A 19,405-nucleotide genomic window follows, 5' to 3' on the forward strand; every position below is an offset into this window, starting at 1 on the left:
GTCTTTCCTGGACTGAGTTGTTGCAGTTGTTATTAATGTTAATCACAGGACATGGAAATACCAAGAGATGCCTTAAGGTATCTCCTATATTTCAGACATACTCTTCTTACCTCTATTGCGGCGTAGTACTACAAAATCCTTCTTGGTAGTCAGGATTAATCACCCCGGCCAACACTATAACTCCTTAACCTATTGATTCAGAGGCACAAGGAGCCCAACATGGGTGGCTGGCAGCCTTAACTTTCAGTTCAGTGAAATCATTGCTGTCTATTCTGTTGGGAACATTCTTCCCTCTGGAACTAAGACCTCTAGGTCATCAGAACATAAAGTAGTGAGAACAGGAAGCAGAAATTTTGGCAGTGTGTCATCAGGGGTAACAGTGAGTGGTATTATTCCCATTTCCACTCCTTGATTCCTGGACTTGTGAATTTTGGCTAGAGGAGAAACAATACCGTATATTGGATGCTGATTCAGAGCAACATAGTCTTCCGGAGAGCCTTGACCCAGCCCTACAAAGCATTGCTACCTAGCTGTCACTGTAACTGAGTCTTAAAAAGACCATTCCACTATTTCCTCAAACCAGTTGCTTCTAGATTGTGGGGAACATGGTAAGACCAGTGAATTCCATAAGCATCGGCCCATTGCTGTACTTCTTTTGCTGTTGTGGGTGGCAAGCCACCCAGGTGCCGAGGCAAGAGATCGAGGGCACGAGCTGTTCCAGTATAATAAAATATATAAAATAAGAATAGTTATACTAGATATGATTATGTATGAATATCATTAATCATTAGTTTGTAGCAATTACTCTTTACTCCAATATTATAATAATCCTTGCTCTACAATTATAATTTAGGAAAAACCAGGCCATACAGAGATAGGAGCTGAGGGGACATAGTGAGAAGTGACCAGAAGACAAGAGTGTGAGCCTTCTGTTATGCCCGGGCAGGGCCACCGGAGGGCTCCTTGGTCTAGTGGTAACGCCAGCGTTTGGGAAGACGCCCGTTGCCAAGCGGACCGTGGTCTAGCGGTAGCGTCAGTGTCAAGGAAACACCCGCTACTTAGCAGACCAGGAAAGGAAGTCTCCCTTTCCCCAGAGGAGTTCAGAGAAGACTCTACTCCTCCACCTCTTGTGGAGGGCCTGACATCAGTCAGGCCCGCCTGCAGTTATCCGGAGACCTGACCGTCTCCCTGTGACGCTGTGCTTCAGTGGTCACACTCCTAGACCGCCTTCATGTTCCATCCCGTACACCTGGCTCTGCCTTTTAGATACACAGTAGCAAATTAGTGAAAGTACTAAAAAGTCTCTGATATGCAGAAATAATGGCGTAAACTGTCTCTCTCTCTCTCCTCTCTTTCTCTCTGTCTCAGCTGCCAGGCAGGGAAGGGCCCCCTGTCCAGTGGACATGTGACTCACGTGACCTTGTCAATCATTGGAGATGACTCACCCTCCTTACCCGACCCCTTTTGCCTTATATTCAATAAATATCAGCGCAGCCTGGCATTTGGGGCCACTACCAGTCTCCACATCTTGGTGGTAGTGGTCCCCCGGGCCCAGCTGTTTTTCCTTTCATCTCTTTGTCTTGTGTCTTCATTCCTACAATCTCTCGTCTCTGCACATACGGAGAAAAACCCACCGACCCTGTGGGGCTGGACCCTACAGCTGTGAAGTGGGTTCCTTGATTAAAAGCAATTCTGTGTGGAATACCATGATAGTAGACAAGGCATTCTGTAAATCCATGAACGGTTATTGTGGCAGAAGCATTGCATTCAGAGAAGGCAAATTCATATTCAAAGTAAATGTCTAATCCAAGGCCAAAACACTGTTACTTCCATGAGGGAAGCAATCCAATGTAATCAACCTGCCATCAGGTAGCTGGCTAATCTCCCTGGGGAATGGTACCATATTGGAGAATCAGTGTTGATCTTGGCTGCTGGTAGATTGCACCCTCAGTGGTGGCTGTAGAGAGGATGACTTTGATTAGTGAAAATCCATGTTGCTGAGGCCATATGTAACCTTTATTCCTGCCACCATGCCTGCTTTGTTTATGGACGCTTTGGGTGATGACAGGGGTAACTAGGGAAAGACGCTACTGATGTCCATAAAAATGGGTCATGCCATTCATTTGATTATTAACATCCTCTTCTGCTGAGTTCACTGTTTTAGCAAGGGTTTTCCAAAGAGACAGAACTGTATATATATATATACATATATATATATGGAGAGAGAGAGAGAGAGAGAGAAAGAAAGAGAGAGAGAGACAAAGAGAGAGAGAAGAAGGAATTTATTTAGGTAATTGGCTCACTTGATTACGAAGGCTGAGAAGTTCCAAATAAGTTGTCTGCAAGATGGAGAACTAGGGAAGGCAGTAGCATGGTTCAATCCAAGTCAAAGTTCTCAGAACAAAGAAAGTCATTGGTGTGACTCTTAGTCCAAGGCTGAAGGCCTGAGAGCCTGGGAGTCAAGGTGTGAGTCAGTGTCAAGGAAACACCCGCTTGCAAAAGTCAGAGAATCTGGAGTCCAAAAGCCAGAGAATCTGGACATCCAAGGGCAGGAAAAGAAGGGTGTATGGGCTCCAGAAGAGAATGCAAGAACTCATTATTCTGCCAGCTTTTTATTCCCTCCAGGCCCTTAGCTGATTGGATGGTTTCTACCCACATTAAGAGTGGATCTTTCCCAGTCAGTCCACCAACTTGTATGCTAGTCTCCTGTAGAAACACTCTCACAGACATAGCTGGGGCAGCCTGGTCTTTCTAACCAAATGCCAAACCACCTGGGTTTCCCTTTCAGCACAAGAGGCTCAGTGTCCATATAAGCATTGAGAATAATTAATGCAACGATTGAGAATAAATAATGCATTACCACCTATCTGGGTTTTTCTGGGTATCCCATAATGCAGTCATGTTTACACCTGAAATTAACCATCATCATCCTTTGTTTAGCATTCACATGGAGCATTTTTTTTTTTTTTTTTTTTTTTGCTGATTAAGGGAGGTCTATAAACATGTCTTCTTCAAATTCCTTCATCGCCAATTTTTCAATCATTTTCCTTCCAAGCCCCTGATCATCCAGAAAAACAATTGGCCACAGCCCATGAATTGGTACATAATGGCATATTTCTTCTTCTTCCAAGCAAAGTAAACAACCAGGTGCACAGTCTGAAGTTCCACCCACTGTATTTCTCTTCCAGTGATTGATTTTCCTGTCTTTGGAGATGTCCCAGAGAAAGGATGTAGTGCTAGAGCTGTTAACTTTGGGTGGTGCCTGCATATTGTGCAGAACTTTCTGTAAACCAGGCCTGGGTCTTCTCTTTCTCTGTCAACTGATTCTAAGCAGCTCCCCAGATTGCCTTAGGTACAGGCCGAGAGAGAGAGAAGGCAGTAGCGGAAACCATGGGAATTTGGGTCACTTATTCATGTGATTCATTTGTACCCTCAGAGCCTCCTTGCAATCACTCACATATGTACCACTTCTCTTTGGTGATGGAGTGTTGTTATGCACGCCTAGCTTTATAACTTATTGGGTCAGACATGATAATGGGCAGCTTGGGTTGCATTGTAACCACACAGTAAGCATTTAGTCTCTATTTCGACCTAGTAGCAGGCCAAGAACTGTTTCTCAAAAGGAGAATAGTTATCTGCAGAGGATGGCAGGGCCTTGCTGCAAAATCTTAAGGGCCTGTGCTGCAATTCACTTATGAGGACCTTCCAAAGGCTGCAAACAGCATCCCTATCTTCTACTGACCCTTCAAGCACCATTGGAGCTGCTAGATCATATGACCTAAGTGGCAGGGCAGCTTGCACAGCAGCCTGGACCTGTTGCAGAGCCTTCTCTTATTTTGAACTCCACTGAAAACTAGCAGCTTTTAATGTCACTCAGTAAATGGGCCAGAGTAACACACTCAAGTAAGAAATACCTTGCCTCCAAAATCCCAATAGGTGTTGTGCTTCTTTCTTGGTTGTAGGAAGGGCCAAATGCAACAACTAGTTCTTCACCTTAGATGGGATATCTTAACATGCCCCATACTACTGGACACCGGGAATTTCACAGAGGTAGAGGGTTCCTGAAATTTAGTTGAATTTATTTCCTATCCTCTGACATGCAAATATCTTAGCAATGAGTGAGAAGTAATTGCGACTTTCTCACTAGGTACAGTCGGTATGATGTCATCAGTTTGATATCTTGAAGGGAAAACCAATCAAGATATGTTAATTAAATTATGACATAGGACTGGAGGGTTGATAACCTCCTTAGGTAGGACAGTGAAGGTGTATTGCTGGCCTTTCCAACTGAAAGCAAACTGCTTCTGGTGGACAGGTATAGAGAATAATGCACTTACTAGATGAATAGCTGCATACCAGGTAGCAGGGAATGTGTTAATTTGTTTAAGCAATGAAACCACATCTGAAACAGCAAGTGCAATTGGAGCCACAACCTGGTTAAGCTTACAATAATTCACTGCCATTCTCCAAGATCCATCTATCTTCTGCACACACCAAATAGGCAAGTTGAATGGGGAAGTGGTGGGAATCACCATGCCTGTGTCTTTCAAGTCCTTGATGATGGCGCTAATTTCTGCAGTCCCTCCAGAAATGTATTGCTTTTGGTTTATTATTTTCCTAGATAGGGGCATTTTTAATGGCTTCCACTAGGCTTTCCCACCATGATAGCCTTTCCCTAAGTCAGGGAACTGATATTGGGATTCTGTCAGCTGCTAAATATGTCCACTCCAATTACGTATTCTGGAACTGGGGATATACTCACAGAATTGGTTTGGGAAATTGGAAGAAACATGATTGGAAAATTGATGACAAAGATATTTTGATTTATAGATAGACAGAAATCCTCACCAGCTGCCTATCTATCTTGTCCCTAGGAACACTGCATTCTATTTGTCAGCTCCATAGATCTTTATGGATCAGACATTCCTGACTGACCATTATGTCCTGCCTTATGTCCTTGCTCTGATGGTTGTGTTTCCTTTTGGTTTCTGCTTTTCCGGATCCTGTATCTGTTGTTATCAGGAAGCCCAGTGCTGTAAAGTCCTTAGCTATAAAGCAGCAGTTGCCAACATTTTTAGCACCAAGAACTGGTTGTGTGGAAGACAGTTTTTCCATGGATAGGTGGTGGGAGATGGTTTCAGGATGAAACTGTTCCACCTCAGATCATCAGGCATTAGATTCTCATCAGGAGTGCATTATCAAGATCCCTTGAGTGTGCAGTTGACAATAGGGCTCATTAATGCCATCACTGATCTGATAGAAGGCGGAGCTCAGGCAATAATGCTTGGTTGCCTGCTGCTCACTTCCTGCTGTGCAGCCCAGTTCCTAACAGGTTCGTGGCCCAGGGGTTGGATATCCCTGCTATACAGGACAGCTACTACTGAGCTTCTCAGTGATGCTGGTGGCTCTCTCACCATCATTTTTCTTGCTTTAGACATTAGAGCATCTTCCAAGCCCTCTGCATTTTTTTCCTTCTTTCTTTTTTTTGAGATGAAGTCTCACTCTTGTTGCCCAGGCTGGAGTGCAATGGCGCAATCTTGGCTCACTGTAACCTCCACCTCCTGGGTTCAAGCAATTCTCCTGCCTCAGCCTCCCAAGTAGCTGGGATTACATGCGCCTGCCACCACACCTGACTAATTTTTGTATTTTTAGTAGAGGCGGGGTTTTGCCATGTTGGCCAGGCTAGTCTCAAACTCCTGACCTCAGGTGATCCACCCACCTCAGCCTCCCAAAGTGCTGGGATTACAGGCATAAGCCACTGCACAAGGCCGGCCTTCTGTATTTGTCTGCTAGTGCTGCCATGACAAAATACTTCAGATTGGGTGGCTAAAACAACAGAAATTTATTTTCTCACAGTTCTGGAGGTTGGAAATCCAATAAACATGCCAAGAGGTTGAGTTTCTAGTGAGGCTTCTCCTCCTGGCTTGCAAATTGCTGCCTTCTTGCTGTGTCCTCACATGGTCTTTCTTCCGTGCATGCATGCAGAGAGAGACAGATCTCTGGTATCTCTTCCTCTTATAAGGACACCAGTTTTATTAGATTAGGGCCCCATATGACCTCATTTGACCTTAATTCCCTCTTTAAATACAGTCACACCGGGGGTCCGGGCTTCAACAAATGAGTTTTGGGGGTAGGCACAGTTCAGTTTGTAACACTTTCCTAGGACACATTGTCAGCTGGTTGGTTTTCTAGTCTTATATTGTAGATTCTTTCCAACTGGCTCAGTTTGCTGTGCTTTTTGATTCCTTCTTCCATGCCATACTTCTTTTAATGTGGGCCATTGCTTTTTTATTCCAAGGGCCTTCCAAGCAGCAGATTAATACAATCTGGTTCCTGCGGCCCCTGCTATAGTATTAAATTCTGTGTTATGAGAAATTTTTCACATACTGGCAAGCTATTTTGCAGCTTTTTATTACAGTCTACTCCCCCAGATATGGCACCCTCAAGATCCTCTCCAAGAAATACTCCTGATTCCTGCTGGTAAATGAAATCCAGGTATTGCAGCTCCTTCATTCAGCATGTAACTCCTCTCCTTCCTTGGCAGACTCAGCATTCCCTAGTCAGGCCACATTTAGCTTTTTTTTTTTTTTGAGACGGTGTCTCGCTCTGTCGCCCAGGCTGGAGTGCAGTGGCCGGATCTCAGCTCACTGCAAGCTCTGCCTCCCGGGTTTATGCCGTTCTCTTGCCTCAGTCTCCCAAGTAGCTGGGACTACAGGTGCCCGCCACCTCGCCCGGCTAGTTTTTTGTACCCCGTCTCTACTAAAAAAACACATTTAGCTTTGAACCTACTTATTAGTGAGTATGCCTGGAGGGGAGGTAAGGGCAGATCCTGAGGAGGAAAAGCATTATCTTATAATCCATTTGCATAATATTCAAACAAGGAGGAGGGATACTTCTGCAAGCCCAGAATGTTCAGATGGATCGAGGTTCTCAGGGGCATCTACTGATATATCTCTATCCTAAGCCTCAGACTACCACACCTTCCCTGTCAGAGCTCTGACGTTGACATAGGACTTCCCTACACTGAGAATTCAGCTTATCTTAGAGTTCTGCTTCTCTTAAAATTCTACTTCTCTTGCAGTAATTGTGCATGGCATTCAGCTCACTATGCCCTCTGGGAGAAGGAAATGTCCAGGAGTCCCATTGGCACTCACACTTTGCTTTAATTTAGCCACTCAATTTCACAGTACTTAAGAGTTAATTCCCTCATATCTTTCAAGTGCCAGAGACAAGGCACAAACAAGCACATGCCTTCCCCCATATTCTATCCCTTCTCTCTGCAAGTGAAAGTTTTAGCAATTGTTTTATCACAGCATGCTAGGAGTTATCAATACCTACTACCAATGAGGAAGTCCTCATTTTCATCTATATGACGAGTGAACCAATTCCAGGATCCCTTCATTAGAGTCTGGTCCCAGAATCACTCTTGGACACCAATTGCCTTAGGTCAGGTTGCCTCGAAGAAGCCTAAGAAGAGGCAAGTGATTTACTGAGGGAGTGCTCTTAAGTAAAACCTGTAAGACAGTGAGGGAAGTGGGATACAGCAGGGAAAGAATGCTAAAGCAGGTTCAGCTGAAATCTTGCCTTGGCCAGATCCCACAGGGAGCTCTAGAATGTGAATTCTAGAGCACCACAGAGTTCTCTCACTTTGAGTTAAGAGGGCTGAGCGTTTATATCAGTCAGTCATGGATTGCACACTGCCTCCTGTGGACAAAGGGAATTCTTATGAAGCCATTAGCCAACATTCTTAGCAGTTGGGGTAAGAGGCAACAGGGCAGGGCACCTCCAGGGCCTACTACAAGGCTTTGTAACATCTGGTATATTTCTCCCCTATGTTCACTGTGTTATGTGTTGAGAGCATAGCATATTTACTTTTTCTAGTTATCATGTTGTTAGCATTTCCTAAAGTCATTTTTTATATGTCATATTTACTGGCTATATTAATATCTTTAATTTATTTAGCTATTCTGTTGATAGATGGATCATTTTAAAGTTTGCTATTGTAAATAATACTAGAATAATTGTCATTAGTCTTGATGTATTATTTTCACAAATTTTTAGATTCAGTTTGATCAACTTTTGGTAATTTTGCTTTTATATTTGTGAGAGAGATTGGCCTGTAGTTTTCTTTTAATGTAATGACTTTGCCTAGTTTTGGTATCAGGGTAAAGCTGGTGTCAGAAAATGAGTTTGGGAGTTAAATTTAGTCAGGTTATTTCTCCTTTACTAAGCTTTGGCAATATGTGTCTTTGAAGAAATTTTTCCATGTCTTCTAAGTTATGAAATTTGTTGTCAGAAATTTATTTACAATATTCCTTTATTACCTTTTTAATGACCAAAAGATCTAGAGTGATGGCCCCCTCTTTTATTACTGATATTGTCATTTAATGTCTTCTCTCTTCTTGATCAGTCTGGCTAGGAGTTTATAACTGTATTTATCTTTTCAAAGAAAAAGATGGACACTTAGACTTTGGATTTGAGACTTTTATTTTCTTCTAATATAAGTAATCAATGCTATAAATTTCTCTCTAAGGACTCTTTTGCTGCATCCCACAGATTTTGATGTGTCATATTTTTAATTTTATCCTATTAAAATATTTTCTAATTCCTTTTTGTGATTTCTTATTTGAACTATGGGTTATTTAGAAGTGTGTTATTTATTTTCATGTATTTAAGGATTTTCCAGATGGCTTGCTATTTGATTTCTAGAATAATTCCACTGTGGTCAGAAAACATACTCTGTATTATTTGAGATCTTTTTTTATTTATTTAACTCATTGAGACTTCCACTTTTTTTTTTTTTTTTTTTGGCCCAGAATATGGGCTATAATTGTGATGGGTTCTGCTGTTGTTGGGCATAGCATTCTATAAACATCAACTAGGTCATATTGGTTGACAGTGTTGTTCAAGTCACTTATGTGCTTACTGATTTTTGCCAACTTCTTCTATCTATTCCCAATGGAAGAGTATTAAAATCTCCAAATATAATTGTGAGTTTGTCTATTTTAAAAATTCTATCAGTTTTTGCTTCATGTATTTTGGATCTTTGTTACTGGATGAATACATATTAAGGATTGTTATGGTGTCTTAATTAATTGACCTCTTTATAATTATGTAATATTCCTTTTCATCTCCAGTAATAGTCCTCGTTCCAAAGCCCACTTTGCTTGATATTAATATAGTCACTATAGTTTTCTTTTCATTGATGTTTACATAGTCTCCTTTTATCATTCATTTCTTTCAATCTAGCTGTGTTGTTTTACTTAAAGTGGGTTCTTTATAGATAACACATAATTGGTCTTGTCTTCTTTTTTTTTTTTTTTTTTTTTTTTGAGACGGAGTCTCGCTCTGCCGCCCGGGCTGGAGTGCAGTGGCCAGATCTCAGCTCACTGCAAGCTCCGCCTCCCGGGTTCACGCCATTCTCCTGCCTCAGCCTCTCGAGTAGCTGGGACTACAGGCGCCCGCCACCGCGCCCGGCTAGTTTTTTGTATTTTTTAGTAGAGACGGGGTTTCACCGTGTTAGCCAGGATGGTCTCGATCTCCTGACCTCGTGATCCGCCCGTCTCGGCCTCCCAAAGTGCTGGGATTACAGGCTTGAGCCACCGCGCCCGGCCAGGTCTTGTCTTCTAATCCACGCTGATAATTTCTCTTTTATTTGGAATGTTTAGACTATTTATGTTTGATGTAATAATTGATATGGTTTTAAAATGTCATGCTGCTGTTTGTTTTCTGTTTATCTGTTCTTTGTTTCTTTCTTCCTCTTTTACCCCCTTTTCTAGCTTTATTTTTTTTAATGATCTCATTTTACCATCACCATTGGTTTATTAGCTGTACTTCTTTAGTTTTGTCATTGTTATTGCTTATTTTTAGTGACTGCTCTAGAATTTTTTTTTTTTCTTTTTTAGATGCCGCCCAGGCTGGAGTGCAGTAGTGTGATGTCAGCTCACTGCAACCTCTGCCTCCTACCTGAGCCTCCTGAGTAGCTGAGATTACAGATGCCTGCCACCATGCCCAGCTAATTTTTATACTTTTAGTACAGACGGGGTTTCACCATGTTGGCCAGGCTGGTCTCGAACTCCTGACCTCAGGTGATCTGCCCTCCTGGGCCTCCCAAAGTGCTGGGATTATAGGCGTGAGCCACCGTACTCAGCCTCTAGAATTTATCTTTAGCTTATAACATAGTCTACCTTCAACTCTGCATATGGTATGAGATTCTGTCATTTATTTCCTCTTTAGTCCTTGGTGCTATTATTGTCATTTGCTTTACCTCTGCATGTGCTAGAACTCCCACAATTAAAGAATGAGGGAAAAAAGGTTTTTTTTAATATATCCTCATATTTTCCATTCCTGTGTTTTTTACTCTTTTGTTAGATCCAAATTCTCCACTGACATCAGTTGCCTTCTGCCTGAAGAACTTCCTTTAGCATGTCTTGCAGTGGAGGTCTACTGGCTTTTATTTGTGTGAAAAAGTCTTTATTTTGTCTTTGTCGTGAAAGATATTTTCAGTGGGAATATAATTCTAGATTGATCGTTGTTTCTTCTTTCAGTCCTTTAAGACGCCACTCCATTGTCTACTGGCTTGCATAGTTTCCTACAAGAAATACACTCTAATTCTACCTTGTTTCTTGATATGTAAAGGCGTTCTTTTCTGTGGCTGCTCTTTATTACTGTTTTTCATCAAGTTGACTATAATGTGCTTTTATGTATTTTTCTTTATGTTTATTCTATTTGAGTTTTGTTGAGATTCTAATATCTATATATTTGCCATTTTTCATAAATTTTGGAAATTTCAACTATTATTTATTTCTTCAAATTTTGTTTTCCTTCTCTCCTCTACTTTTAGAGCTCCATTTACTATATTTTAGACCACCTGATATTTCCCCAAATGTCATGGGGCTGTTTTCTTTCCTTCCTTCCTTCCTTCCCTCCTTCCTTTCTTCCTTCCTTCTTTCTCTCTCTCTCTCTTTCCTTCCTTCCTTTTTTCTTTTCTTTCTTTCTCATTCTTTCTTTCTTTTTCTTTCCTTCTTTCTCTCATTCTTTCTCTTTCTCTTTCCCTCCCTCCCTCTTTTCTTTTCTCTTCTCTTTTTCCTTCCTTCCTTTCTTCCTTCCTTCCCTCCTTCCTTCCCTTCTTCCTTTCTTTCTCTCTCTTTCTCTTTCTTTCTTTCCTTTCTTTTCTCTTTCTTTCTCTTTCTCTTTTCTTTCTTTCTCTCTTTTTTTTTTCAGGGTCTTTTTCTTCAAAGTCTCATCTGTTGCCCAGGCACAGGTGTGGTCATAGGTCACTGCAGCCTGTAACTTTCAGACTCAAGCAATCCTCCCACCTTAGCCTCACCAGTAGCTGGGATTATAGGTGCATGCCACCATGCCCAGCTAATTTTTTATTTTTTGTAGAGACAAGGTCTTACTATGTTGCCAGGCTAGTCTCAAACTACTGGCCTGAAGCAATCCTCGTGCCTTAGCCTCCCAAAGCACTGAGATTACAGGCAGGAGCTACAGAGCCCAGCCTATTCATTTTTTAAAAACCTTTTTTTCTCCCTGTGCTTCATTTTGGGTAATTTTTGTTCTTAGGTCTTTATATTCACTATTTTTTTTATTTTGTAGTTTTAGTCTGCTGTTACTTCTATTTAGTGTATTTTTTATTTAAAATGTATTTTCATATCCAGATGTTTCACTTGAATCTTTTAAAAAATATCTTCCATTTCTCTTGGCCAGGCACAGTGGCTCACAGCTGTAATTCCAGCACTTTGGGAGGCCAAGGTGGGCAGATCATGAGACCATCCTGGCTAACACGGTGAAACCCTGTCTCTACTAAAAATACAAAAAATTATCCGGGCGTGGTGGCGGGTACCTGTAGTCCCAGCTAATCGGGAGGCTGAGGCGGGAGAATGGCGTGAGCCCTGGAGGTGGAGGTTGCAGTGAGCCCAGAACGCGCCACTGGACTCCAGCCTGGGTGACAGAGCGAGACTCCATCTCAAAACAAACAAACAAGCAAACAAACAAAAACTTCCATTTCTCTTATCATTATATTCATGTTTTGCTAATATTCATTTTCATAATATTCATTTTCAAGCACATGACGCATACCTCTAATAACTGGTTCAGGTCTTTTCTTTCTAATTCCATCATCTCTGTCATCTCTAGTTTTGTTCGTATTGATTGATTATTATCCTGATTATGGGTCATATTTTTCCATTCTTCATGCCTGGTAATTTTTCATTAGGTGGCAGACATTACAGATATACTTTTGTTTGTTTTGTTTGTTTGTTTGTTTATGGGTGCCAGATTTTGTTGAATTCTTTTAATAATTGTGGTCCTTGTTCTGGTAGGCAGTTAAGTCACTTGAAAACAGTTAGATTCTTTCAAGTCTTGTTTTTAAGTTTTGTTAGGCTGGGTCCGGGCTTTGTTAGGCGGGGTCTGGGCTTTGTTTTAGGGTTAATTATCTCAATTAGAAAATGCCCTTTGAGGGCTCAGCACAATTCCCTGTGTATTATGAGGTCTCTTTACTCTGACTAATGGAAAAGTGAACATTTCCCAGCCCTGTGTAAACTCCAAGAATTACTGAGCTTACTTCTTTCTGGCTTTTCTTTTTCCAGTGTCACAGTTTTACCCCACACATGCACAGGTCAGCAGCAGCCAACGATTCGAAGGGGCCCTTCTGCAGAACTCCACAGTGCTCTCTCTGTGTGTCTCCCTCATTTCTGGTCCTTTCCCTGGCCTCCCTGAAACCTGATCTCTACCTCCTTACTCAATGAGACTGTTATACCTGTTTGGGTTTCCCTTTTCCCGTTCTGCAGCCTGGAAACTGTCTCCAGGCAGTAACTGGGGTAGTCATAAGGAGGGCTCACATCATATGCTTCCCCTTTCTCAGAGATTACAGTCCTGCTTTGCTTTCTGTCCAAAGACTGCAAACAGTTGTTTCATGTATTTTGTCCATTATTCTAGTGGGATATGTCAAGGAGGTAATCCTGTCACAGTTAACCCTTCATGGGCAGAACAGAAATCTATTTCACATTTCTCAGGCATTTTCTACCACTTGTCTTCTTTTAGTATCTTCAGCATAACTTTCAAAATAATTATATGAGACACGTGTGTGTATGTGTGTGTATATGTGCATCCGTATATATGGATATATGTGTAATTATCCTCACTGTCCAAAATCTGTTGGTTCTCTGAGTTCAGATAGGGAGATTCTTGACAAGAGAGTTTGGACAGCAAGGGATGCCTTGTTATCTGAATCAATTTGGTTCTCAACTTTTAGCTAGTGAGTAGCAGAGTTGGAAGGGGAAGCAGAAAGGATTCTCAGTCGGGGTCCCAGTCAGAAAGTAATGGTTCATTCAACGGGTTTAATGAAAAAGGGGTAAAAGAGAACGTTAGCTAGAGAGTGGTGGGCAAGATTAAGGGAAGCAACAGGAACCCAGATAGTAGCACCAATGGGAAGCAGTTAACATCCCTAGACCTAAAGGGCCCAGGAGGAGAAATGTAGTTCCCAAGGCCACCCAATAGGATCTGCGGCTGTAGAGGGGCTCAGCCCCTGCTGAGGTTGTGGCCAGGCTCTAAGGAAATGGATATCGGAGAGGCCTTCGTTGTGGTTCCCTAGAAGCAGACCCTGAAGCAAGGATTTGTGTGTAAGTGAATGATTGAGGAAGTGCTCTCTGGAGATGCACATGAGAGAAACAGGGAACCAAGACAGGGAAAGAGGGAAAGCCTTGCAAAATTACAGATTCAAGCAATGTCCCAGCGCCAGCCCAACCCCAGAGGTAGCTCTGGAGTGAAATCATATATCAGAGTCATCACCCTTCAGAGTTTTTCCCACCTCAAGGAAAGGGAGCTGGTTTTCAACCTCTTACCTCAGTGGTTGGCTAATGTCCAGAGGTGACGTCCGCTCCCAGGCATCCCCAGCTGTCTACCTGTACTGGGTGAAGTGGCTCTGTGGCCCAAAGTGGGGTTCTGAGGAAAGCTGCAGGTGTCAGCCAACAGAAACAAAGGACATAGAAACAAGGAAATGGATGCTCAAAAACAGTCATGTGGGTGTGGCACCAGCAGTGTTTACCACAGGGGAGGAGGGAAATAGATACCCCAAACATGCCCACCATTGATCTCCCATTGGCCACGCCCAACTAGAAGCTGGAGGGCAAGGCAACTCAGGTGATGCTATCCTAGGTACTGGAGAGTGGAAAATGGATCTGGAGAGCAAAGGGAGAATAAATAGGATAGGACAGCATGGATCTAAAATTTTATACATATCCATTTGGTCCTTAAATTAAAAAAGTGATAGTCTGGAAAGCATGAGATACTTGTATGTGTGTGATATATCTGGGTTAATTCCTCATTTATAAAATTTCAAACAACAACAACAACAACAAAATGCATGTCTTCTATCTTCAGCAGGGAAGAGTTATGAAAAATAACATACCAAGAGGTTGAGATGAAAAGAACTACTTCTGAATCTTGCTTGACACTTGGAAACATCTCACCATCTTTTGTGTGTTCAAATTCCAGGTACTGACAATATAGAAATAAAAAGGTATCCTGGTAGTGTCTTTAAGGAAATAGGATACTGAAAATAAATTGAACAAAATGCCTTTGACACCTGTGATCGTGAGAAATCCTGAATATGATCACTGTCCTGCTTTTTTGAAAATTTCACATGTATTTAATTTCTGCCCCTCTGATATTTGACATTAGCTCTCTGGAAAAATATCACTGCTGGTAAAAGCCAAGATGTATTGGGAGGAGATGGGCCAGGTATAAAGTTTTGGAAGATATTACCATTCTATCTATGGCACTGCAGCCAAAGGATGTGTCCTGAAAACTCTAGTGGACATCATTTCCAATATTGATATAACTTACTCAAGCCTCCTCTTTAGGGAAAAAAAAAAACACCCTAAAATCTGGATCCTTTATAAATAGATTTCCATTATATATGCTCATATGACTTACTTAGGCTCAAGGCCATGGACTTGTCAGAATCCCCCCGTCCTATACTCTGTTTCTTTCCCTTTCTTGTTCTCTCTCTCTCTCTCTCTCTCTCTTTCTCTCTGGGACTGTGTGTATGCCAGTAACAAAAACTTAAACCAGATTAGTGTGGGCATAAATGGGGATTTATTTGCTCTGTAACTCTACTGGAGAAATGGCAGCAGAGCCAGTAGAATTTGGGGGTAGACCTGGCTCTTTCCTCTGACTATTCCTTCTGCTTTCGTTTTTATGTTGGTTTCATTCTCTCTGACACGCTTTCTCCACTTGCAGGGAAGCATAGTCTGGCTCCCATGTCTTCACTTTACCAGAGGCTTAGGGCTCACTTTTTCTGGTGCCAAGTTTTAAAATCCCAGAGAGGGGCTCAATTGGCCTGGCTTGAGTAAAAAAAATCTATGGCCACAGCGGTAGGCAACTCTGATTGGGGTCTCTAGGTGAGGTGCTCATTCTTTGGCCAATGAATGAGGTTGGGCATGGGAAAGTAAGAAGAAATCAGTTCCCTTTGAACCTTATGGTTAGAGTCAGAGGGAAGAGCAAAGAAGAGGCTGTTGTTCAGGTACACACTCTGCAAAGTGGATGTGACTACCTTTACTTTAAAGATGAGATGACTAAGTCCCAGAGAGGCCAAAGAACTCATTTAAAACTACAGAGGTAATAAGTGGCAAAGCCATGATTGATGAGAAGCGATACATCACAGAGATGAAAGGCTCACATTGTAGAACCAGACACACTTGAACCCAGATCCCAGCTCTTGCTATTTATCAGTATAATTTGGGGTAAATTACTTATCTGCCTCTGATTTTTCCCCCTAAATATAGGCACACTGATAGTATCTCTCTCATAAGAGAGTTGTGAGGATTAAATGAGATAATGCACAGGCACAATGTAATTGCTGCTGAAATATTTGCTGTAATTATTGGCTAGGATTTAAACTTTTTCAAAGCTGTATCTGTGTGTTTCTGAGTCTCGGGCCCAATAGTTTTGTTCTGTTCTCAGGCCCAATAGCTTTGGAACTTTTACACATGGCCCAAAAGGAAATGAACTATAGTTATGAATCTAGTCTCCATCATCACTGAACAATGAGGCCACTACCAGTCACTGAAAGGGCCTGAGAAATTGACTGGAAATCCAAACCAAGTCTCAGAAATCAAGGTCTCTAGCCAAGTCTTCTTACCAGGGGGGATTCTGTCCCCTTACCTGAAGAGCTAATGTGGCCTCCCACTTTAGAGTGCTTATGTCATCCATGCTTCCAGACTAGTCTCAGTGAACTATGGCCAGTCACTCACTCAGTCAACATGCTTATTGAGCACTTACTATGTGTAGACCCTGAGCTCTGCAGATGTTTAATATTTATGTATCAAGAGTCTCTCCTAGGTGGAAAATCAGAAGGGCACTGATTTCTTGGATGGAAGACCAGTGGGAGAAGAAACCTCCTAAAAATACATATTATCTGACAAAATTCTCCTTGAAACCAAGGTAGAGGAAATTTGAAAAAAATTTCAAGGCTGGGCATGGTGGCTCACGCTTGTAATCCTAGCACTTTGGGAGGCCAAGGCAGGTGGATCACGAGGTCAGGAGATTGAGACCATCCTGGCTAACACGGTGAAACCCCATCTCTACTAAAAATAAAAAAAAAATATTAGCTGGGCGTGGTGGCAGGTGCCTGTAGTCCCAGCTACTTGGGAGGCTGAGGCACGAGAATGGCATGAACCCGGGAGGCGGAGCTTGCAGTGAGCTGAGATCGCACCACTGTACTCCAGCCTGGGTGAATGAGTGAGACTCTGTCTCAAAAAAAAAAAAAAAAAAAAAGAATTTCAAGGGTAAGAAATTATGAATGGAAATTAAGTATGTATTATTCATCGTTACTAACTCATGGTATATAAAAACATTAATGATATTCTCTTAAAAGCACAAAATGCATTTTATTTTTTTTGCTTGGGACAAACTTTTCATGAGCAAATTACAAAGAAAACATTTCTGGCAAAATAGCTGATGTACTTACTCATGAATGATGCCTTAGCTTGATAACCTATGAAGAATGCCTATTATTCTTAATCACTGTTTATTGATAGGTATTCATTTATAATATTTTGTGAATCCATGGATTTCTTTATTCCCAATTATTTTTAAGGTGTTTACAACTAGTAATTAATTCCTCCAACATCTTAGGGACAAATCTAAAGATAACTGCAGTAAAACTTGTACTAATGTTCAGAATACCTCACATAGATCATGGTTTTGTTGCTTGAAGTCTTGGACTGAGGAACAACTGGTTCCCAAGTTATACCCGGGGGGACCGCATAAAGGGAACCTCTTCATATGCTTTCAAAGAAAGGAATTCCCAGTGTGAGAGAGTCATAAATGACAGTGGTATTTACAGCTGGCATGACCAGTTAGATAAACCAGAATCTATGTACAATTACTGGGAAAAGTTCGCTGGATTTCACTAAAACTCCCAACATCAGCTTTCATAATAGGAGGGAGATGCTTTCTCCAGTGACCCAATTTCTACTCAAGGTGCAGATACAGAGATGGCATGATACGGTGGGGAAAGCCTTGGCGTTAAGAGTCCAGGGGCCATTATTGGTTCTGTCACTACTTGGCTGTGTGACCTTCAGTGAGTCACTTTACCTCTCAGAGCCTCTATTTCTTCATTCACAGAACTAGTTTGGATTAGTTGTGTGTCACAAATGGGCAACCTACATGGAAACACTGGCTAGTAGTTTTGTTTTCATTGGCTCACATGGTGTTTTAAAAATGCATATTCTTCCTGGTTTGCTATAGTCCCTACTTTTTCCAATTATTGTATATCCAGTCTTCTTCATTTGTTTATGTCAGTTTTCTGGCCCCTGTAAACCTTGAGTTTTGGAATCCCTAGGATATATAATCTCTGATGTTGCTCCCACCTCTGATACCCAGAGAGTCCAGGTCCTGGGAGGTTACCAAGCCCCAGCAGTCAGGCAGGAGAAAAATTACAACACTGTGAAGTTTTGGAGTTCTTTTGCTGTTGTTTTTCATTTTTTTGTGTTTTTTTTGGGGGGGCAACATTCTCCCTCTGTTGCCCAGGCTGGAGTATAGTGGTGTGATCTTGGCTTGCTGCAGCCTCCACCTCCTGGGTTCAAGCAATTCTTCTGCCTCAGCCTCCCAAGTAGCTGGGACTACAGGTGACCACCACCACACTCTGCTAATTTTTGTATTTTTAGTAGAGATGGGGCTTGCCATGTTGGCCAGGCTGGTCTCGAACTCCTGACCTCAGGTGATCCACTCACCTCAGCCTTCCAAAGTGCTGGGATTACAGGCATGAGCCACCATGCCCACCCAGAGTTCTTTTTTTAATGCTTTCCAGACTCCCCCATCTGGAAGCTAATGATGTAATCTCCTAGGCCTCTTCCTGTAAATCCCCTAAAGCCAGGGTCTCCATTACAGTCACAGAATGAGCCTTTTCTCTCCCTTGTTCATAGTAAATGATATCACACGGCTTGGGTCCTTGACTTTTTTTCTAATTCTGTCTCCTTGATCTTAAAGGCCAGCTAAGGGCCATCACCTACAGGGCAAAGAAACTCTTATTAAGAGCAAGGCTTGATCAATGATGGGGCAAAGAGAGCTGAAAAAGAAAAGGTAAATGCAGTGAGAGTCCCCCCTCCCACACCAAATTTAAGTTAGAAAGGAGTCTTAAAGGAAGGCTGTTACTTCTAGGATTATCTTCCGTAGATTTCCAAACTTCTTGACTCTTTACAGCAACTCTAGCCTTTCCTAATTGAGTTGGTTTCGTTTAGCTATCTTGTGGGGCTCCCTTTCTGTAGGGGAATTTGTTCATGTTGACCTAAGGGCACACAGCTGCCGTCAGCCTCTGGGGCACAGGACCTCTGTACAAAGCAACCCTGTATTGTAGGAAGTTCTCCACACATGTCTGCACACAGGAGTTCTGTCATTAACATGGTCCCGGTCACCCGGTGGAATGCACAAAGGGTGGGAAAAATGACTTCTTTCTCAAAAGCCTTCTTTTTATAAGCCTTGGCTCACTGACAACTGGAATTTTCTTTTATAGCTGAAAAAACATATTTCCCTTAAACACCACCCAGGCAGTCATATGTCCTCAAGGTCAAAAAGATGAGACAAGAATTGAAGGGGACACAACTACAGATCAATTTGCCTAAATGTAGAGTTTGCCTGCCTGTGAAATGAAGAGGTTGCTTCCATAAATCACATAATTATTCTGATTTAGTAATTAACTCTCCTTTCTTAAATAGTTAATTTCCCCCCAAAATAAAAATCAATCATACCCACTATAGAAAATAAAGGGAGTAAATAACAATCACCCATATCTTTACCACCCCAAATTTTATTTAAACACAATCTGGAGTCTGGAGACTTTTTTCTATGCATAAGCATATTTTTAAAAATGTATTGAGATCATGCTAGTCTCCTCCCTTAA

The 19,405-nt window shown here is 41.9% G+C and overlaps 1 long non-coding RNA gene across 1 annotated transcript in view; it reads left to right on the forward strand.

The window, feature by feature from the left end:
- Window positions 1-8,890: 8,890 nt before the first annotated feature.
- Window positions 8,891-19,405, forward strand: part of LOC105465698 (uncharacterized) — a 47,730-nt gene continuing 37,215 nt past the window's right edge. Inside the window, exons 1-2 of the long non-coding RNA XR_011619370.1 lie at window positions 8,891-8,990; window positions 14,383-14,496. This is a non-coding gene — a long non-coding RNA (uncharacterized lncRNA). The remainder of the gene's footprint in view (window positions 8,991-14,382; window positions 14,497-19,405) is intronic.

Source organism: Macaca nemestrina, chromosome 2 (genome assembly GCF_043159975.1).
Source record: "Macaca nemestrina isolate mMacNem1 chromosome 2, mMacNem.hap1, whole genome shotgun sequence".
Taxonomy (NCBI): Eukaryota; Metazoa; Chordata; class Mammalia; order Primates; family Cercopithecidae; genus Macaca; species Macaca nemestrina.